Below are 16,211 nucleotides of genomic sequence, written 5' to 3' on the forward strand. Positions count from 1 at the left end.
TAGCTTCAAAAAATAAATTTATTAGGCATGATATCACATTTTGTTTATCATAAACATACAAATTTCATGATTATTTTTAAAATTACTAGAACGATAAGCATGATTTCTAATTTTTTATTTTCATGTAATTAATCCTAAATTAAATTAAAAATAACTCATGAAAAGTATTATGTAATTTCAAAATAATTCAAGAGAGTTGAGTTACTTACTTTGTAGTCGAAGCTCGTCAAAGCCCAATTCGTCGTTTCACCTTTGGAAGTTCTTAATTCATCCTTGGGTGCCTTCCTTTTCTTTGGCCTCTTCCTCCATTCAAGTTCATTGTTTATTTTAGATTTTTATTTAATAAACTTATTAAGATTTAGTGTTCGAAGTTCAAGTTCATCATTGTCCTCATCACTTGAGTCATCGCTCAAGTGGTATTCATTTGTCTGGAGTTCCAAATCCTTCTTGTTCTTTGGAAGGTTGTTCAAGTGTTCATTGTGTTCATCATGTGCATTGCGCACCATTTCATATGTCATCAATGAGCCGATAAGTTCTTCAAGTGGAAAAATATTTAAATCTTTTGTTTCTTGTATTGCCATTACTTTTGATTCCCAAGCTTTAGAAAGTGATCGTAAAACATTACTACCAAGTTTAAAATTTGAGAAAAATTTGCCAAGAGCTTGTAAACCATTGACGACATCCGTAAAACGGGTGTACATTTCAATAATGGTTTCGCTCGGCTTCATTCGAAAAAGCTCGAAATCATGCAATAAAATGTTAACTTTCGAGTCTTTGACTCTACTAGTTCCCTTGTGCGTGATTTCAAGTGTTCACCAAAATATCAAAAGTCGTTTCGCACGTTGAAATCCGATTGAACTCAGTTTTGTCCAAAGCGCAAAATAAGACATTCATAGCCTTTGCGTTTAAAGAAAAATACTTCTTCTCCAAATCCGACCAACCATTCATCGGTTTAGAGGGAAGTTGAAAATAGTTTTCAACGATATTCCATAAATCCAAATTCATAGAAATCAAGAAAACTCTCATTCGAGTTTTCCAATAAGTGTAGTCCAATCCGTTAAACAACGGTGGACGAAAAACCGATAAGCCCTCTTGAAAGCCATGAAGAGTCATTTCTCTCGGGTGTAAATCCGAAATGAGAAATACCGGGCTCTGATACCAATTGTTAGGATCGGGGGTGAATTAGTGTAGCGGTAAAGTGTGATTAACTTTTGACGATTTAAACACTTTCGGAAACTTCGTACGATAAAGTAACGTTTTCGTTTGAAACCGTTTCGATTGCGTTTTAACTTGAAGAGATAAGTAAGACGGAGACAAAGAAGTAGAGCATTAAAGTGCAAATGGTTTGCAGTAATGTAAATGACAATAATAAATGCAAACCAGAGATCACGCCGATTTTACAATGGTTCGGTCAAATGACCTACATCCACTTGCGAGGCCCCTCTTCGATGAGGCTCCCACCTTCCACTAGCAAATCTCTTGAAATGGAAGGGCAAATACCCCTCTTACAACTTTTTACAAGCGGTTCACTCTCTTACAGATTTTCAGCAAGAAAGAAGGAGGTGAACACTAGCAAATTAAAAACAAGACTAGCAAAGACTTTTCTAAGACCTTTCTCTCAAACAATTGCTGCTCAAAAAGTTGTAATCTCAGCTGAGATTTGAGGGGTATTTATAGGCCTCAAGAGGATTCAAATTTGGGCTCCAAAATTTGAATTCTCTTTGGGATCCCGATGCTGGCGGTGCCATCGCTTGTCAGTGGCGGTGCCACCGCCTGTCACTGTCAGACATTGACAGTGCTGGGCGGTGCCACCGTCCAGTCAAGCGGTGCCACCGCCCAGCTCTCGGGTGCTGGGCGGTGCCACCGCCTAGGCTAATTCAGCTCACTGGTTGGGCTCCAAACTTGGCCCAAACCAGTCCGAACTCGTGCCCAATTGGCCCCTACTTGGGTTATAGGATTAACACCTAATTCTAACCCTAATTAGCATGCTAACTATGAATTTAAAGACATTTTCTAAGCTATTACAAAGTCCGTAAGTCAAGACTTCTTCCGGCGAGCTTCCGGCGAACTTCCGACGGTCTTCCGATAAACTCTCGGAAACCATTCTGCGGACTCCCGATAAGCTCCTAGACTTCACGATTTGATCTTGGCGAGTTCCAATGAGCTTCTTCGACAAGCTCCGATCTTTCTCGGAGAGCTCCGCGAACTTCCAACGAACCTTCCGGCGAGCTTCCGAAAAACCCTTCGGCAAGCTCCCTACTCATTCTCGGCTAGTTCCGGCAGCATTCCCGATGAACCTTCGGACTTCCGTCGAACTCTCGAACTCCCAACGAATCCTTCGCGCTTGACTCCGATACTTTATTTCGCTTTATGTCTTCATCGTTATCATAGTTAATCCTGCACACACAAGCCAAAACTCTACTCTGATCTAGACAATTATTACGAATCGAATTGACATTCTGTTGCCCGGCACGTCATTGGTTGGCGCTTCGTCCGATTCTGCAATGCATCATCCTCTCTTGCGGCTTGTTGCCCAATCAGCGGTTGACCTCCGCAACCCTAATATCCTTGGCGCAATTCCGCTCTTGGCCCGATGCCCGACGTCCGAAGCCTTCTGCCATCCAATATCCTAACGTGATCTCCTCCGGCGCAATGTCAATTCTTCCTGCGTTAACTTGTCTAATCCTGATCGAGTAGACCTGCATCACTCAAAATGCAGTTTAAATTATAAACACATGTCAAGTGGTTTCATCATCAAAATACGAGATTCAACATGTGAGTGTGTGTGCGCTTTATGAGCAGTGCTCACTGCCTATAGGCGGTGGGACCGCCCAGCTGGCGGTAGCACCGCTAGTCGTCACATATTGTAGGCGGTAGCACTGCCCAGCTGGCAGTAGCACCGCCCAGCTGGCGGTAGCACCGCTAGTTGTCACAGGTGGCAGGTGGTAGCACCGCCCAACTAGCGGTGCCATCGCCTGCAACCTGCCCCCTTATAAACACAATCTAGGGCCAGTGGTAGAACCGACCCCAACACATTCTGCACTCCTCCAAACAGCTCCAAACCTATTGCTCTCCCTCTTGCAACTCAAAAATCCCCATTTTCCACTAGATCAAGGATCAATCTCCAACATTCTTTTAAAGATCACTAGAAAGGAGGACTACTAAGGTAATCTCTACACCAAATTGATTCTCCTTTGTATTACTTGTTCTTGCTCCTTATTTGCCTTCATTATTGTAGTCTTAATGAGTTCTAGAAGATCCTCTAGGGACAAAGGGAAGAGGAGATTAGATGAAAATTATGACTCCCTACTTTTCGATTCTAATCAACATGCCCTAAAATTTTCATCCATAGAGTCTAGATATGTTCATAGGGGTAAATATGTTGACTTAGACGAATTAAATGATTTGGAACCTATTCAATGATTCGCTAATCTAGACATTCTCTCAATCCTTCAAATGAGTGAACCCATCTACTCTAAACTTGTTAGGCTATTTTACAATAATTTACATGTAGATGAAGATGAAAGAGTATCTACCTATCTATTAGGACATCATATACCCATTACTGATAGAACCATTTGCAACATCATAGGAATTCCGGTAAAAGAAAGAGAGTGTTATTTTAAAGGACAATGGGATGATGAAACAGTTGGGACTACTTAGGTTGATGCCTTAGGAACAATTTTTGGCAATCCCAACGTAGTGATTCTTCCAAAGAGCTGTGAACATTTACTACCTTTAAGCACCAAAATACTTCATCACATCCTGATAAGTATCATTCTCCCAAAGCAATATCATCATGACGAAGTAAGCCAAATGGAACTAGGTACTATATATTGGATTATGAAGGGACATAATAATTGTTTTGGTTACCTAATCCAACAAAACATGATTGAACTATCAAAAAAGGACATGATACTTCCATATGGTGGCTTAATCACAAGACTACTCCATGCTTATGATATTGTCATTCCACCGGATGAAGAAGTTATAAAACTAGACAAATTTAGTATCGTAAATAGAAATCTACTTCAATGGATGAGATGTACATTCAGAAATGGTATATGGACTAGACTGCTTAGAAGGACTAATCCCCTCCAACTTGAACTAGAACCTGAAACACCAATTTTTAGGGGTAATCTATCTCCTCCAACTGGTCCCTTTGAGAAATCACCTCTAGTAGAGCAAGCACCTCCCTCATCTATCGACGATATAGGGACTCGGATGGATGGATTTGAACAATATCAAGATCGACTTGAACAATGCCAAGATCAAATTTTGATTGAGTTACAGCAGATTCATCAACAACTCAATACCCTGTTTAGACATTTTGACTGACCACCACCTGAATAATTAATTATGACTTTTTGTTGATGACAAAGGGGGAGAAATGGATGAAATCCCCTTCTTTTCTTCTGCTTACTTTGATGTTGTAATCATATGTTGTTTACCTTGATGTTGTAAACTTAAAATGCCACTTACTTTGATGATTATAATTCTATGCTTTGATTTCCTTGTTATCTCTTCAAATGATGAGTATAATACCATGCTTACTTTGATGCTGAAAATTTCTGTCAATATTATTCTTACTTTGATGCTGAAAATTTCTATGATTTTGACTCAAAAATGGATGTCATGTCTTGACATCATTTCTATCGACGAATACGTGGTATCATCTTTAGATTTGGTAAATCACGATGTGCATGATGATAATAAGTCTAAATTATCAATTTGATGCTTGAATTTAAAGGCATTGAATTCAAGAGTGTCTTTTCTCAATTATGGCATATAGATAAGGGGAGTTAAGATTAACTCCATCACCAATTGGTTATCATCATAAAAAAGGGGGAGATTGTTGAATCTCGGATTTTGATGATTTAATCAATTGGTAAATTATTTGATCTAATCCATGTGTTGAGATAAGTGTACAGGATTAACTACGATTACAGTAAGGCGTAAAGCAGATGATGGGTTGGAGTCGAAGACTCGAACGATATACCGGGAGCTCGCCGAGAGTTCATTGTGAGATCACTAGAAGCACACTAGAAGACTCGCCGCAAGCTCGTTGGGAGATCGTTGGAAGCACACTGGAAGACTAGCCGAGAGTTGGTTGGGAGTTCGCCGGAAGACTCGCCGAGAAGTTCGCTGGAGGATCGCCAAGTGAAAATTTGACGTACTGAACCATGCTTGCCTTAATCGTAGTTAGAACGATAATTAGAGTTGATTTGGGAGGTAATCCCATTAACTCTGTTAGGGGCTAACTGGGCTCGGAGCTAGGATAGTTTGGGCCGACTACAAGGCCCAACCTAGTTGCTAGACTCTAACCAGCGGTGGCACCGGTAGGGTCGGTGGTGGCACCGCTTGGAAGACCTAGTCTCCCAGTGGGCGATGGTACCACTAGCAATTAATGCTGCCAGCGGTGGTACTGCCCCTATCAGGCGATGGTACCGCCAGAGCTCGGTCTTCGAGCTCTATTAGGCATTGGTACCACCTAGACTGGGCGGTGGTACCGCCTAGTGTCAAGTGTCAAGCGATGGTACCGCTAGTACCCCAAAAATTCGGGATGAGACACTTTTTTGCTCCATTTTTGAAAGTCATTAGGGCCTATAAATATCTTACCATTTTCTGCATGAAAAAGCACCAGTGTGATTATAATCTTGAGTTATTGGGGTGTAGAAGTATTGTAAACAAGTGCTAGAGTCCTCCTCCCTTTCTAAGTTTTGAGATCATTCAAGAGAGGTGTGAGACTTATAAGGGTTCTCTCCTATACCCGACAAAAGGAGAAAGAGCTATAAAAGGTGATTGGTCTTCACCTATTGAAGGAAGGCCTATAGTGGATGCTGGTGACCTCGACGAAGGAGGAATCCGAAAGTGGATGTAGGTCACATTGACCGAACCACTCTAAATTCTGGTTTGCATTTTGTTTTGAGCAATTTACTTTAATTGTAAATCATTTCATAGCAAATTGCTTCTCCTCATCTTGCTTTCACTATGCTTACGCTATCTTACGTTTCAAGTTGTTATCTTTCCGAATCAATTTCCATCAAACGTACGAAATATTTTACGAAATCGAAGAATTTTCTGTTACACTAATTCACACACCCCGCCGCCCCCCCCCCCCCCCCCCCCACCTCCTCTTAATGCCACTCTTGATCCCCTCTTAGTGCCACTCTTGATCCTAATAATATAGGTCTGATGGGGATCAGATACAGAGGTGATTAGCTTTAGGTCAAGTGGGAGATTGTTAGTCATAGGTGTCTTGCAAGTCAATCACATGAGTGATGGCACGTATGACTTAACATGCAGTATTTATTATTATTATTATTATTATTTAGTATTTTAACACTTTATATTGCCTATTTATTATTGTGATATCCATGAATCTGTACAATGTGAATCGATCGTGATAAAATCACGATAATGAGATCGATTCGCTTTTAAACACAGATCCTAAATAATCTCAATCATAGGTTACTCGAGAGGAACATCGAGATAACCGGACAGACCGATGTACTGTATACCCATATATATGATAGAGGGAGCTAGTCTTATAATTGCTCGTGTGGGGACACTATGGATACAGTGCAGGTGCTCATTGGAGAATGAGTTCACTGATTAATTCGCTCACAGAATGTTGGATGGTTAATGATACCTCATTGTCAAACAACGATTTTGTCATCCCAATTGTGTACTTGGTCCTTAGACTTGAGACACCAAGAATGTCCTATATGAGTATCCACTCTTTGATACCAGACTTATAGGTTTGGAAGTTTCAAATCTAAGACAATCGTTCATTGGGAGTGACAACTAATCTTACGAGGACTATTGAGTGTTGATAGAGGATCATTAACTCTTAATGTCATGAGATGAATATCTCATATGTTCTTGCTTAGACAAATCTCCGGCTAGGGTCATTCAGATTGAGAGAGAAAGAGTTCTCCAGGATAATCTGATTAGAGCGAGACTCGAGCAGAAACCATATGGGTCTGACAGCACCATGCCCAATATACAGTCTTTGAGGTATTAGATGGATGAGGGACTATAGATATACGATAACTGAGGACAGACATGTCCAATGGATTGGATTCCCCTGTATCGTTTGAGAACTGCGGCGTAGTGGCCTAATACGTCCGTAATCGATAAGTCTAGTGAATTATTATGGAGATAATAATTCACTGAGTTAGAAGGATTTCTGATAGTTATGACTCATGGCTAACTCGATATTGGGCCTAGAGGGTCACACGCATATGGTAGGCGTTACGACAAGTAGAAGTTCGGTTATGAGATATCCATCCGAGCCCTTATCTTATTGGATATCCAATAAGCCCCTTAATTATTGGATCCTATGGATAAGATCCAATAAGAGCCAATAAGATATTATTATATAGATATCCACTAATCTAAGAGGCTTGGGTAGTTGGATGAAGATCCATTACCTAATAGGGCAGGATCCATTAGGGTTAAGTTGATAGGGGACCTCTATAAATAGGGGGAAACAAAAGGCTTATAAACTAGAGCTTCTCTTGGTTGTTATCTCCTATTATCCTCTCCCCTTTTCCTCCTCAGATAGCAGGCCTGGAGACTTAAGGAGCATTGTCGTAGGCTTGTTGTGTGGATCACCACTAGAGAGGAGGGCACTTGACTTCCTTCATCCTCTCATAGATATCTACAGTGATTCAGGGATATATGATTTTTGGAAAATATTGGGGGCGACATCACATGCACAATGGAAGAATAGAAAACAAAATCCCTAATTCACAAAGATATGTTTGTCATCTTGCGAAGATTGATGCACAAAAATCCGTGAAATAGAAAACCAAATGTGCGATAGATTGTGTTACCTAGGGAGATCATATATCCCTAATATTGAATCTCGTATTTTGATAATGAAACCACTTGATATGTGTTTTGATTTAATCTGTGTTTTGAGTGATGCAGGATGCTTCGATCAGGATGAGACAATTAAAGCAGGAAAATAATGTTGTGCCGGAGGAACATGTCAGAAGATTAGACGTCGGGCCGGTGGATCGGTCGATGTATCGATAGAAGGCTTCAGGCCATGGATTCGGGCATCGAGCCAAGAAGAGCGAGTATTGCGCCAAGGATATCGGAGTTGCAGAGTCAACTGGCCGATTGGGCAATAGGCCATAAGAGAGGACAATGCGCCAAAGAATCGGACGAAGTGTCGAGGGACTAATGACATGCCGGACAACTTGATTAATTGCTTAGGAGTAATTGTCTAGATCGAACTTTTGTTTTACATGTGCAGGATTAACTATGATAGTTTGAAGACATAAAGCAAGTCAACCGGAGTCAAGTTCGACGGGTGTTCGAGAGTCCAAAGATTCATCGGAAATGTTGCCGGAACCAATCGAGAAGAAATCGGGGACTTGTCGGAGTTTTCAGAAGTCCGCTGAAGAGATCGTCGGAGGTTCGCGGAGATCACCAAGAAGGCTTGGCTACTCGCTGAACTCGCCACAAGATTGAGAGCCTGCTGGGAGTCCACCGGAAGAAATCCGAGGGTGTATTGGAAGTCCGCCGGAAGATCGTCGAAAAGCTCGCCAGAAGGAGACTCGACGTTTGCCGGTTGAAAACTTGCTTAGGACTATGTTTTCAGTTACATAGTTTGCATGTAATTAGGGTTAGGATTAAGGGACAATCCTATATCCTGGTTAGGGGCCAACTAGGCCCGATATTACCTAGTTTGGGCTAGATTTGAAGCCCATCTAGTGACCCGTAGGACTGGGCGGTGGAACCGCCGGACTGGGTGGTGGCACCGCCCAGAACCCAAGGATCGGGTGGTGGTACCGTCGGACTGGGCGGTGGCACCGCCCAGCACCTGAGAGGTCCGGCGGTGGCACCGCTAGTACACTATCAATGTCAGACACTAATAGGAGGTGGCACCGCCAGCATCGGGAACCCAAGAGAATTTAAAATTTAGAGCTCAAATTTGAATCCTCTTAGGGTCTATAAATACCCCTCAATTCTCAGCAGAGAACACAACCTTTGAGAAGTTAGAGATTGAGATAAAGCCTTAGCAAAGTCTTTAGCAAGTCTTATTTTCAATTGCTTGAGTGTTCACCTCCCTCTTTCTCTTTGAAAATCTATAAGAGTGTGAACCACTTGTAAAAGGTTGTAAGAGGGGTATTTGTCCTTCCCCTTCAAAGTGATTTGCTAGTGGAAGTTGGGAGCCTCATCGAAGAAGGCTTCGCAAGTGGATGTAGGTCATTTTGACCGAACCACTTTAAATTGGTATGTTCCTTGAATGTGTGAGTGTTTACCTTTCTTAAACCATTATTTTCATAGCAGCAAGCTTTTGGTTTTTTATCTTCTCACTTTACTCGAGCTACTTTCACCAAGTCATTCATTGTCGAATCGAAATCTCTACGCATTTACGAAATCGTTTTCAAACTTACGAGTTTTAATCCGCTGCACTAAGTCACCCTCCCCTCTTAGTGCCACTCCGATCCTAACAATTGGTATCAGAGCCACGGTTTTCTACTTTGGTTTAACACCCAAATAGAAATGGCTCTTTACGGCTTTCAAGAGGGTCACTCTCATTCGTCCTCCCTTTTTCAATGGGATGGACTACACTTATTGGAAAACTCGAATAAGAGGTTTTTTACTTCCGTTGAATCTCAAGCTTTGGAATATTGTCGAAAATGGATTTCAAAAATCTTCTCTTTCGATGAGCGAATGGGATGAATCGGAGAAGAAAGTTTTTGCTTTAAACGCAAAGGCTATGAATGTCGTATATTGTGCACTTGACAAAAATGAATTTAATCGCATTTCGATTTGTGATTCGGCTTTTGATATTTGGTGAATTCTTGAGGTCACTCATGAAGGCACTAGCCGAGTGAAAGAGTTCAAAATCAATATTCTTATGCACTCTTATGAACTTTTCCGAATGAAACCAAGTGAGTCCATCGGAGACATGTACACCCGTTTCACCGATGTCATCAATGGATTCAAAACTCTTGGTAAAAGTTTTTCTAACTTTGAACTAGTAACTAAAATCCTAAGATCCCTTCCAAAAAATTGGGATCCAAAAGTTACGGCCATTTAAGAGGCCAAGGACCTTAAGACATTTCCTCTCGAAGAACTAATTTGGTCTTTAATGACCTACGAAATGAATAATATGACAAAAAGAGAACTCGAGAACAACCTTCCAAAGGATAAGAAGGATTTGAGACATAGAACATATGAAGACCACTCGAGCATCAACTCAAGTGATAGTGAACTTAAATTACAAATGAAACAAAAATTAAAAAGCAAAAAAAATGGAACTACTTGCTTTGAATGCAAGAAGAAGAACACAAATTGGGATGAATCAAGCTCCTTCGAAGATGAGGAGAAAATCAAGAAAGGCGAGGTAGCAAACTACGCCTTAACCGCTTTCAACGATGAGGTAATTGAACCCTAATTTATTTCGAAATTACATAATACTTTTCATGAGTTATTTTTAATTTAGTTTAGGATTAATTTTCTTGAAAATTACATGTTTAATAATTTAATGTTTAAAAATGAAAATGTAATAAAATGTTAAATATAAATCTTATGTATGTGCTTGAGAAGTAAGAATGTGTATTTTGATGATTTACGATTTTGATTGAAACCATGCTTGATGTCTTAATGAAAATATTGAGAAGTTTAATATCATACTTAATAATGATGCATGGCTTTTGAATGGAAGGCTTGATGATCTTTTTTTTCGAACCTTGTCTTTGGTTGTCAAACATAATGTATGGTTTTGACTTAAGAACAAAATTTGAACATGCTAATATAAAGTCAATCACATAAATTAAAACTAAAGAAGTTTTAGTTATATATAAGAATCATTCAAAATTATGTTCAATGAAACCAATGCAAAATGATGGAATGAAAATATTGAAATTTTGATACTATGATTTGATGATTTTATGCATCAGATTGTAAAATTATACGTAATAATTTTTGTGGTTTATTGATCTTGATGGTTTTTATGACAAAATTCATTTTTCGATCCTAAATGTTGATGCACATATTTATCTAGCATAAATGAAATAAATGACATGAATTTAAATAACTAGAAAGAGAAAAGCATTGTTCTTGAAAATTATTTTTCTCTATCTTATTGATTTATATGAATCTCTTAAAAATGATTTTGATTTGATGATTTAAATTTGAAATAAGTTATATCAAAATCATGATATTGATTTGACAAATTGAATGAGTTGAAAACAAATGATGATTTTTCTCTTGAATATAACTTGTAATATTTTTTTTATAAATTATCATCTTGATTTCTCGATACATGAAATTTTTCCATGAATCAAAATTCTTTCATGATGTGATTTTTCTTGGTATTCACTGAAAATGATTTATTCAAATTAACCTATGCTACTCGACATCTTGATAATTTATGACTTGAATTTTATTATGTAAAATTTCTTGCATTCATGAAATATATATTTCATCACCAAAATTCTCTTGATATTTTGAATAATGTATGAAATACATATGAGAAGTTAATGATCATGTATGATAGGATGTAATGAACTTTGACATTTAGATACCATCATTTGAAAAGCTATGATCATGTTGCCAAAATGATGTATCATGAATACTTGAATATCATATATAATATGCTCATAATGTTGATTGAGTTATTTGTATCATGCATGAAAAATGAAAGATATAGTTTTGAAATTGTGCATGTTCGAATTTGAAAATATGATGATGCATAATGATGAAATTGTGTAATGAAAATATTAAACATTTTGAAACCATGTTTTAGTGTCATGCATAATGATCATGCTTAATAAATTTTGAAATTATGCATGATGAATCTTGCGATTTACATATTATTAATTTTTACCATAATGAAAGTGCTTTATTGATCTTTGTTGTAATAAATCTTACACCTTCGGTTTTAAACATGATACATGTTTTTATTTGGCATATATGAAATAAAATCATATGAATTGAAACAACTAAAAAGAGGAAAATATTTTTTCCTTGAAAAATTATTTTTCTCTATCTTATTGATCTTGATGATTATTATGATAAATCTATGTATACCATTTTGAATCTCTTGAAAGTAATGTTGAGATTTTGATGAATTTGACGATTTGAATTTGAATGAGATTGTATTCAAATTATGATATTGATTTCTTGGATTTACTACTTGAGATTCTTTTTTAATCACAATCTTTTCTTTGTACACCTATAATTTTTATTATTTATATAAAGAAGAGATTTGATAAAATGAATCATGTCTTTTGTAATTCAAGATGTCTTATCTTTCATGACATGATGCCATTGGATTTATGGCTTGTATGCCTTAAAATAATTAAAATATTTTACACTATTTTGTTCTTCCCTTATTCTTTCTTGTTTACAATGATAAAATGAAAAATGTTATGATTATGCATGGTAGGATGCAATTTGACAAATTGATACCATCATGATATGAAACATTTATGATTTGTAATGATGCATGCAATACTTGTGCTTTTTAATTATGATGTGATGTATTACATATGATGTGAATCATGATTTAAAATGCTATGAGTTGTTGATAAAATGATGTATTATAAATGTTGATTTAATGTTTTGTATCATGAATACTCTAAATGATGAACGTTTGGTATCATGATCAAAATATTAATAAATAGTTAAAGATTTTAGTATCATGTATGATATGCTCATAATGTTGATTGATTTATTTGATATCGTGCATGAATGAAATATAAGGTTTTTTAAAATGAGCATGTTTTAATTCGAAAATATAATGATGCACAAATAAGATTGATACTTGTCTTTGTCATAATTGATGTAAAGGGTCTTCCCTTCTTTTTGACAATGACAAATGAAGAGATAGCTAGCTTGCACAAGACAAGAGAAGCAAAAAATTACAAATGTACACATCGCAAAAAGGGATAAAACTTATTAGCTTGCTCATCTCAAAAGCAAGAAATGCTATCTTGTAATCTCAAGCAAATGTGCTATCTTGCCTATCTCAAGAAGCAAAACTTGCAACTAAGAAGCAAATAGGAAGCAAGAATCATGAGCTTACACGAGAAAGTTATTGATAAGACCCTAAAGTCTTATCGTAAAAAGAAGAAGAGAAAGGGGATGATCACTTTGAGGGGATCGGCCTCCTTGATCGTTTCGAGGGGATTGGCCCTCCTTGATCGCTTCGAGGGGATCGATCTCCTAGGGTTTGTCAAAAGGTAGAATAGTATTTTTCATAGATAACTGGAAAGAAGCAGTTACATCCCTATTTATAGAGTTCCACCCAGATTCCATCAGGACTTGAACTCTAATAATAAATAAATATTAAATAAACCTCTACTTGACTCTAACTGAACCAAACCGACTCAATAAATAACTGGACTAAACAGACTCAATAAACATTATTCAAAAGCTCAGAAAAAGGGTCTTAACAGTTCCTCCCTCTTCAAATCAGCCTTGTCCTCAAGGTTGAGCAACATCAATCTCGGGGAGCTTCTCTTTCAGCACTTTAGCCATAGACTATCTGCAACGCATCATAACCCATTGATCAAGTAAGTATGGTCTCCACTTTTTGATAGTGTAAGCAACAGGTCGGTCTTTTAGTATAGTAATCATTGCAAGAAACTTCTGGCCCTGTATAATCAATTTTATCTTTGAACCTTTGCTATCACAAGTGAAAATTCGTTCATCAACGATCTTTATTTCGAATCTATCATAGTCTTCAATGTGGTGGGTCAATCGATCAACAGTCTCACTATCTATAAAATTGTTAGTGCTGTACGTATCAATCAAAATAGTGATAGGCTGATGCTTCAAAGTTCCTCTAATTTTCATATTTTGTGGGTTAGCATATCCAGCCAATGCATGCACTATATGTGTGATGACTTTAATATCTTCATTAGTTTCCACACCTTCATAATCAGAGTCTAACTCTTCTGCTTTCGGTTCCTTTCTAATTGGCTGAATCATTAGATGTTGCCCTTGTTTACATTGGTGCTCCATACTCCACTTTTCTTCATAGTGCAAACCCCTTGCTGATCTTTCCTTGCTAATTTTTTTCTCATGTAGATGTACAAATAAGATCGCAGCTATCATAGTACGGGGTTGACGAGCCTTAACTTCACACCGGATCTCCGGATTAAGCCCTTTAACAAATGTATCCAAAAGCTGTCATTCCGACCAATCTCTAGCTTGATTTGACAATCTTTCAAACCTACTCTGATATTCCAACACTGTAGAAGTTTGAAAAATTTTGGCGAGCTAGCCATCAACATTCTCATATTCGGATGGGCCAAATCGAACAAGAAGCCCTCTTTTGAACTTCTCCCACGAAGGAACTACGTAAACAGTTTCATACCAATCGTACCATTGGAGTGCATCTCCATCGAGCTAGATTGAGGCTATTTCCACCTTGGATTCTTCTGGAGTTCTGTGAAAATGGAAAAATTTTTTGCCCTAGAGATCCAACTGGTCAGATCTCCATCTTTCCATCTCGGAAATTCCACCTTCATGTGTAAGTAATTTGTGTCACAATCTTGGGGCCTTTTTCTTGTATTTTCATATCAGTGCAATGTAGAACTTGACTCCCATTTTGTTGAAATTTGCTGAGGCTCTCCAGTATGCTCTTTTTAAAATCATGAAGTGTTTCTTACAGTCGATTCTCAATTCTAATTTCCAATGCTTCCATTTGTGCTTTCACCGAGTTATCAGTGGCTATTGCGTAAGACTGCAAATATGTAATCTCAACTCCTGTTTCTGGTGTCAAGACTAGGGCATAAATCACTGCCCTACTCTATGCTGTCGTTGGGTGCGAGGGCCACCATCAATACAATACAAAACGACGAGCGGAGAAACTTGGGTGTAACTTAGCGAAGTACCCAAGCCATATGAAAGGAGCTGGCATGGAAGATGGAACATGGAGCGGAGGCACAGAGCTTTCCTTGGATAATGGTCAAGGACATGAACTCTTGCAGAGGCAAGAGCAAGATCATGTTATTCCATGGGTCCTTTATTTTGACGAAGCGGACTCATCTTGCATGGTGCCAAAGATGAAGGGAGCTTCTGAGCATATGCACCTTATCTCGGAGAAGCATTTGATGGAGGAACTAAGGCGACTCAACTTGCGGAGGCGACGTTGGGTTCAAAAGGCCTTGGTACGGGGCAAGAGGATGCGGAGGCAGGTACTCTTGAAGAATATGCCACAGTGTTGCCATTCAAGTTGCTTGAAGGAAGCGATGCACATCGGAGATTGTACTAGTAGGGGCAGAGGCCTAGAATCCAGACAATGGTGCACTAATTACAGAGAAGTCAGTGGACTTCGGGAGCTACTAGGCGATAGACTGTCCTAGAGCGGTGCTTCATCTAGGTATGACCCAAGAGTGGGTGGATAAAGGTTGATTACCAAAGGAGCGAACAAAATCGAAGATGGACGAGACCCTGCGATATATTAGCAGAGGCCACACATGGAGGAATCATAATTCGAGTTCATCCCACAAGGATAAGAATGCAATAGAGATGTCACTAGGAGGTTACATGGTGTAGTGGATCGTGGTGGAACAGTTCGTGGTAATGTGATACAGACGACATAGTCCCGTAAGGGACTAGATCATACGGAGGTATGATCGGGAGCTACTGGAAGCTCCACTTCGGTGAACAATACAACGGCAAGAAGGGCTATGGATTCAAGGAGTGAAAGCCATGGTACCACAGAGGCGGGTCTTCCGTACATGCATCGAATTTTGTATCGGATGAAAGCCTTGGTCATCAGCATATGAGGGTTGTGTTCCATCAAGGGAAAAGTTCGAATGTAAATACCGGTGAGTCCGATGGGAGGGACTTGATCATGCAGAGATATGATCAAAGCAATTGGAGAGTTAGACTACTCCAGAGCCCATATTCGCTTAAGGGAGCCCGGCAAGTCAGAGGACAAAGTTGAGTAAGCGAACGTTACTACCAATGAAGCTAAGGAGAATAAAATCGGTACACAGAGGTGTTGCATAGGAGTTGCAGTCGCTATGCATGGGAGTTGCAGTCTGTCTTTCCATTGACCAAAGGGAGCTGCTTGGAGAACACAGAGGTGTTGAAGCAGGGGGCGAAAGGGGTGAGGAAGCGACGACGAGTCCAGAGGGACTTAGCTACCCAAAATCAAGCATTAGTTAGAATGGAGGTGGACTCGGAGGAGTGCCACAGAGACATATCTACTGATCGTGAAGAAA

The sequence above is a fragment of the Musa acuminata genome, chromosome BXJ1-4 (assembly GCF_036884655.1).
Source record: "Musa acuminata AAA Group cultivar baxijiao chromosome BXJ1-4, Cavendish_Baxijiao_AAA, whole genome shotgun sequence".
Taxonomy (NCBI): Eukaryota; Viridiplantae; Streptophyta; class Magnoliopsida; order Zingiberales; family Musaceae; genus Musa; species Musa acuminata.